Here is a 7029-nt window from a genome sequence, read left to right on the forward strand (position 1 = left end):
TCTTAACCAAGCTATAGAGCTTTCCATTCTTGTTGTGGGAGAACTGATGGGGTATCTATCATGATTCATATAAGAATAATCTAGATATAAATATTCTAGAGATTCCAATTCTTGCTATCTTGTTAGGATGTTGAATAATCATTTTTACTTATACTTTTACAAGCTTTGTTGATGTCTTAAACCAAGCCACAGAACTTGCTATTCTTGTTGTGGGAGAATTGATAAGTATCTATCTCTCTTATATAATCAAACAATCATGATTCTGTAACATGCCCATCTTCAATAATAATATATGTCCATCTAAAAAGATGAAATTATGGTTCTTTTTTATAGTGTAAAAATTAACATTTTAATAATTGAGCTATTTTACTTGGAATCTTAAAATTTTGAGTCCAAATTTGAAATCTACGCATGATTTTACCCTATTATAGGATTTTACTGACACCAGAATAAGCCCCTACATAAATTTTTAGTTAAATTGCAGTAAACTTCCGACCTTAATAAATGCATGTATGGGTGTCCAATTAATGAATGGACTGCACCCCCTGCAAACGACCAAGAAAACTCCCTAGACAATTCCACTGAAAAAAAATTCGGCAGCCCCGTCGGACATGTCGACACGCATACCGAGGCCGGTGCTCCAAAAAGGGGGTCCCGACCCCAAAAGATGCCTCCTTGGGAAACATGCATCAAAGGACCTTACCCAAGACTGTACATATACCAGGGCACCCACACATGAACCAAAAATCGACCGCCCTAACGTATGGTCTCCCACTGGCCGCCACGTGGACACCCATGCGACCACTAACCTGGAAGGTACATGCGTACCCCACTTTTGGCCCACTTTTTATAGGCACCACTCTTTCTATAGGCCCATGCAACCACAGACCAACATATTTTCACCGTACACCATCCTTTCCACTCCTCTTTGCTCTCTCAAAACCCGTACCATACCCTATATAACCCCCCTAGCCCCAACACCCCATATGCCCAACAACTGCCTCTGTGCATGGAGACCCTCCTTGACAGCTCTCTAGCAGGCAAACTCTGTCCAACAGCCCTCTCTAGGCAAGCTCTGTCCAACAGCCCTCTCTAGGCAGCCCTCTCTAGGCAAGCTCTATCCAACAACCCTCTCTGTCCAACAGCCCTCTCCAACCAAGCTCTCTCCAACAGCCCTCTCTAGGCAGCTAGCCCTCTTGTGAAGGGACTTAAGGGGAGAACCCTTCTCCTCTTACCCCCCAGCCCTCTGGTGAAGGGACTTAAGGGGAGAACCCTTCTCCTCTTACCCCCCAGCCCTCTGGTTCAGTTTCAAGCCAACCTTGCTCTCAACTTAAGGGCACTCTACTTTTTACCCCCCCCCCCCAATATAAAGAGACTTAAGCAAGCACACTTTTGCTCTAAGAGGTGATTTTACAAGTGAGTCTTTTGCTCATAAAGTTAGAAAACGGATTCCAAATTGCAATCCGTCTGGAGCGTTGAGTTCACAATTACGCGAGCTACAAGAGAGTGGATAGTATGGTTCCTCCTCGAAGATACCAACATATTACCTCGAGAAGCGTGCATGACAACAACACAAGAGGGAATGTTCTGAACGCGGCCCCAGCTCTTCCTTTGGGAGTGTCCCTCATGGAGGCAATGGCCAAGTTAGCTTGATAAATATCTAAAAAGAGGTTTTTGGATTAATCTTTAATCTTAGCATAAATTAAGAAAGATAAAGGATGCTACTTTCCCTTGTTTTGAGAATATAAGCATACATAATTATCTAAACTTAAAATTTCTTGTAGAATTATTTCTTTCTCATATCTTATAAGGTTAGATTGAACTATTCTGTTACTATCTTGTTTAAATTAAAGTATAGGTACATCTTCTCACTGCCTCGTTCCTGTGCTTGTATAGCCAGGCAGCGATGTTAGCGATGCCTGGAGTCGGCCGAAGGTATCCCTCATACCATTGGGAAGTTAGAAATTGTCAGTTTGGCGGCAGTAATGGATGTTGCCTAATTGTACGGGCCCAGGCTAGTTCGATAAATAAGCCACCCTAATGCATAGACATCTCTTTGAGAAGCAAGAGGATCAATTGACAGAGCCTAAGAGGGTGATAGGCCGCCTTGGACAATGAGGTGTATGGTCTCGTAGAGGGATTGCCTAGTCTATGGAGATTGGAAGGCCGAATTCTAGATTATCGACAAAATAAAACATGGAATAAGAGAGCCTGGATCTGGCTATGTTAAATTTGAACATTTGTAATTATTTTTTTATTAAGTCCTTTGTTTTCTAGTATTGTTATATTATTTTTTTAAGTTAAATGGTTGTTTTAATGAACACCGTGTAAGATCCCTAATTAATGAACTTGTCTATACATGTCACACAAGATTACTTAGAAAACAAAAATAATAGGTGAGTTGGGTGGAAAGTGGGAGGGTGGATCGCCCTGACGGCATCATCCTATGGACGGGTGGGCCCGATTAGTCGGGTAGCTTTCCAATAAATCTAATCAATCGCACTAAGCTAGGTAAATAAGTCCCTCGGTAATTCTATTCTAGAGGAATAGGTCAACGATTGTGCCTCGCATAGATAGGGAAAAAGGCATTGCTTCTAGGAATCAAGGATAGAGGTTGCCCAAGATAGGTCGATCACTCTATGGGTGAGTCGATTTTTAGAACTATTTAGGAGACCACACTTCCCCTTTTTAGGTTGGTGACCTTACAATTGGTATTACAGCATAGTTTTAGTTCCTAGGATTTGTTATTTAGGGTTATTTTGAAATATTTGTTTTACCTCAATTAGATGTTGCTTGATAAAATACCTTACTAATACAACTCTTTTTGGTGAATGAATAATTGTAGGAGGAGGAAGACGCTTACTCTAGATTCCTAGTCTTCCAATGCATCTTCAAGATAGCTTGTTGTTCCTCGAATTTCAAATTCCACAATATGATGATGTAAATACTCGAGAAATTGTCCCTGCCTTACTCCTCTCGTATCCAAAGAGGGTGGGGTAGAGACCATTTTTGAAATAGTGGGCCGAGGTACATCGTCCGAGCAGACTGAATTGGGAATCTCACCATCAATTTGAAGCTAGTTCGTTGAATTGAGAAGCTGAAGATGGTCCGCTTATTCTGGTTTATGGGTACCCTTGGATTGAGAAGCTGAAGATGGTCCGCTTAGTCTGGTTTATGGGTACCCTTGGACCAGATAGTTACGTGACCATACAAGGGAACCATATATCATAGAACTGTTGGGTGTATGACCAAGTAATATAGATCTTACCTGCCGATCAAGTAGTTGTTATGAAACGCAATACAATCCATAGTCTACCTTCCCTACCATCAATTTTTCGTATCCTAAAAACCACGGCAGAACCCCCATATTTCACCTACATGAACCACTCAGGTCTTATGTCCTAGTTAAGCCTAGAAGTCTCGTTTTTTTTAATGTATAAGACTAAATACATTAGTCTCAAATCCTTGTAATCAATCTTGTCCTTGTAAATATTTGAATTGATAAATAAAATTATTTCAAGGTTTTACTTTTATATCATGAGTGTAGTATTTATATCATGAGTGTAATGTAAAGTATAAGTCTCATGATCCTAAATTTAATCTTGCAAGGACGATCAGTTTCCTCCCCCAATGCACTATACATAGGAGAAGAAGCTCGTACTCAAACAAATGCAACCTCCCGCCTTTAAAGGGGAAGGTTTAAAAATTGAGAAGGATGCTGAGGCATGGATTGAAGCAATGGACGATTACTTCTCAGTCGCCGTTGGTACAAGAGCTGTGAACCAATCCATGCTTGCACGGTTTCACCTCACCAGGGACGCTAAGCTCTGGTGGAAGCAATGGTGTTGCGATAGGGAAGTTATCGAACACTCCCAAACCTAGGATGACATCAAACAAGCTATGAAGGAGCGATATCTTCCCCCATCTCATGAGTCTATCAAGATGAATGAGTTCTTTATCCTCAAGCAGCTCAAGTTAACTCTGGAGTACTACTCTAAGTTCATCACTCTCTGAAAATATGCCCCACCCATGACTACCTCCCAACAAGTAGCCCGCTTCTGCCAAGGGATGAACCTTTGGATTCCTGCTTCGAAGCAATGAGGCCGAGGACATTGCAAGATGCTCTCATATGAGCCAAATCTCTTGTGAAGGAGCTGAAGTCTAGAAAAGCTAGGACCCATAAGAGATCTCACCCTAAATCAAACCCTAAGGATCAGTCTTACAAGAAGCCCTAGCCAAATTCTCCCAACTACAACCAAGGTCAGCTAAACCAACCTCTTTGTTCCCCGCACATATACTACTTCTACTAGAGAGGCCCTTGTGTGTTTCCATTACAATGAGCCTGGACACTTTAAAGCCAATTATCCCAAGCTTGCGCATCCTTTCCTCAAAGTGGTCGAGCAAATCAAGGCCGTGGAACCCCCATCCACCAAGGTGCAAGAGATGGTGGGCATGGCAAAGGTCGTGGGGCAGTTGCTCGTGCGCCTGTGCTATAAATGAAGAACCAACTTTGGAAATGGCCGAAGAAGAGCATGCCACTATCCATGCACGGCGGTAGAGCATCAAGGTCCTAACGAGAAATTTGGTGTTATTCAAACCCCAGCTGCTCATCATGGGTAACCCATTCCAACTTTTTGATTGATTATGGTAGTACCCATTTGTTTCTTTATCTAAGGTGTTTACATAAATTAAACCTAGATAAAAAACCAACTAGGAAAATGGTTGTAAAGCTAGCTAATGGGAAGGAAATAGTATCTCACCACTCTGTAGGAAACCTTGATTTTGAATTGGGTAGTGAACAAACTCATAGCCATTTTAGACCATTAGGCATTTATGGTGATGAGATCCTTGGGATGGACTGGTTAGTCGTCGTAAACAATGCTAGTATTCACTATAACCAGGGGAGCATCACTTGCACGGCCAAGTAGTATTAGTTTAAGGGAAGACAGGTAAAACCAAGTCTAGGGTAGTCAAAGCAAAACATCTTCTTCAGGGAGCATGTAAGGGACAACAAGTTTTCCTTGTCAAGCTCAACAAAGCTATTGAACCCAATAAAGAATCAAAACCCTCTTGGCTCCAAGAATTCTTTGACATCTTTCTTGATGAGCTTATAGGACTACCACCCCCTCGAAATTCCTAGTGCTCAACCTGTCTCCAAAAGACCCTATAAGATGTCTCTCCCTGAAGCCATTGAGCTCAAGGAGGAGCAACTTTGTCAACTCATTGAGCAAGGATTTGTACGCCCCAGTAGGTCTCCTTGGGGAGCACCCATTCTTTTCCAAAACAAGAAGGATGGCACTCTTCATCTCTCGCATAGATTATAGGGGGCTAAAAGTCACTATCAAGAGTACCCTATCCATAGATTATAGGGGGCTAAAAGTCACTGTCAAGAGTACCCTATCCATCGCATCGACAAGCTTCTTGACAGGCTTCATGGGACCAAGGTTTTCTCTAAAATAGATTTAAGGTTTGGCTACTATCATATCAGAGTCAAGGAAGTAGATATATCGAAGACAACTTTTAATACTAGTTATGGCCACTATGAGTTTACTGTGATGTCATTCACGTTAACCAATGCTCCTGCAACTTTCAACTACCTAATGCAAGATATATTCCATCCCTACTTGGATGAATTTGTTCTTGTCTTTTTTGATGACATTCTAATCTACTCCAAGTCGATGGAAGAGCATGAGGAGCATGTGCATAGAGTTCTGCAATTGTTGCGTAGACATAAACTCTATGCTAAGAAAAGTAAATTTACCTTCTTTACTCACCAAATTGAGTATCTTAGATTCATTGTCTCCCAAGATGGTATCTCAGTAGATCCTGCCAAGGTCAAATATATACTAGAATGGCCACCCCATAATTCAGTCTGCGAAGTTCATGGATTTTTGGGAATCATAGGATGGTATAGGATTTTCATCAAAGATTATTCCCTGGTAGCTGCACCCTTGATCGATCTTCTTAAGAAGAAGGATTGCAAAATGGTGTGGTTACCAATCCATCAAATGAGCTTTGATAAGCTCAAAGCCATCATTACCTCAGCACCAATCTTGAAACTTCCCGGTTTCACCAGGGAATTTAAAGTGTTTATTATTGATGCCAATGGTCTAGTACTTGGTGGTGTCTTAGCCCAAGAAGGAAGACCAGTGGCTTATATTTCTTCCAAGTTGAAGCAATATGTGGCCAACTATGCCACCCATGATTTGGAACTCTTATCAATTGTTCATTGCCTCAAGTTATGGAGACATTACCTCTTGGGGTGCAAGTTCTAGCTTGTAACCGACCACAAGAGTCTAAAGTGGATGTTCACCCAGCCTACCTCAATATGAGGCAGAGAAGACAAGAATATGACTTCGACATAAAATACTACCCTAGGAAGGATAATGTCGTAGGCAAACACATTTAGCCGCAAATCTTTCTTGAGTGCAATTTCTATGCCAAATGATCACATACTGGCCAAGGTGAAAGAAGTCTCATTTCATGATCCTGACTACCAAAGGATAGTAAACTTAGTCAAAGAAGGGGGAACTTCAGAGAAAGAGAAAAATCTAATCAAGAGGTACTGCACCCATGATGGGTGCTTTACATCAATCTCACAGGCTATGTATTCTTCCCTAAAGAAGTTAATTCTCCATGAATCTCATGATAGCCTCGCCACAAGAAACCTTGGCTATTAACATCTCTTAGTGTCCCCACTAACAAAAATCAAATGTAACCTTGTTGATGATTGCCAAAAACAAATTGAGAGAAAAAAAAAAGGGACACACAAATTATTAGCCTCTCCAAACGACGCCACCATCTTCACAAGTCAATGATCTTCAATCCTTAATTAAGATACCTATATTAGTCTCCAAGTCGACGTAATTCTTTCAATCCTCACCAACAAGTCTACTTCAACACAGAGTAGTTCAATAAGACTCTATATGACTCAATTCTTTTACTTCATGTAAATCTGCTTCATAAGAGCAGTTAAATATACATAAAAACATAAAAAGCACATGAGTAGAAGAAGACAGGAATAGGTCC

Source organism: Cibotium barometz, chromosome 1 (assembly GCF_041138505.1).
Source record: "Cibotium barometz isolate CiBa-2024 chromosome 1, ASM4113850v1, whole genome shotgun sequence".
NCBI classification, from domain to species: domain Eukaryota; kingdom Viridiplantae; phylum Streptophyta; class Polypodiopsida; order Cyatheales; family Cibotiaceae; genus Cibotium; species Cibotium barometz.